At 32.7% G+C, this 719-nt stretch overlaps 1 non-coding gene across 1 annotated transcript; it reads left to right on the forward strand.

Annotated features, from left to right (window-relative positions):
* The first annotated feature begins 221 nt into the window (after positions 1-221).
* Positions 222-325, forward strand: LOC117086541. Its single transcript, XR_004438436.1, has one exon. It is a non-coding gene; the product is annotated as a small nucleolar RNA U13 (small nucleolar RNA).
* The last annotated feature ends 394 nt before the right edge of the window (positions 326-719 follow it).

Genomic DNA, 719 nt, shown 5'->3' on the forward strand with positions numbered 1-719 from the left:
CTTTCCTGATTAAAGAAAGGGAACAAAAGTGACTCCTAGCAGAAGCTATTCCACTCACAGTTTCATTTGATGAATTTTCTTCAAGTTACAGCTAACCAAATCTGACTGTCAAGCATACGTGTTAATGAATTTCTTCTAAGTGAGAGCCAGCTGAAATCACAAACAACAGATTTGGACACTCTTGTTTTAATTATGTATAAGAGGTTTTAAATAAATAGGAGATCTTTTTTGTAGTTCGTAAATGTGATGATTGGGTTTTCATATTATGTGTGAGATGTGCCTCCCTCAAACCTTGTTACAATGTCAATACATTACCCATCTGATGTGGAAGAAAAAGAAAACAAACAAACAAATATAAATGAATAGGAATCATAAAGCAATAAATTACAGAAACACAAATATGAGGAATAAAAGATTATCCCAAATGACCAGGTGTTAGAAGAAGTGAAAGTGGATTTTTAGCCATTAAAAATGGTTGAGGTAAAAATTTGAATATATGGATAAAAATTAGTCACAGCTTAAAACAGAGTTAGTAAACTGGAAGTTGGGTAGAATACATCATCCAGAATACAGCCCTCTCACTCCCAAATAGTTAGTACGAAATAGAGATTAAGAGATAGAATTGAAAGATTGGAAGGTTGTAGCATATATCTAATTCAAATCCAGAAGGAGAAAACAGATAAGACTGAGAAGTGGCAATATTTGAAGTTATTATGGCT

Source organism: Trachypithecus francoisi, unplaced genomic scaffold (assembly GCF_009764315.1).
Source record: "Trachypithecus francoisi isolate TF-2019V2 unplaced genomic scaffold, Tfra_2.0 Lachesis_group1, whole genome shotgun sequence".
NCBI classification, from domain to species: Eukaryota; Metazoa; Chordata; class Mammalia; order Primates; family Cercopithecidae; genus Trachypithecus; species Trachypithecus francoisi.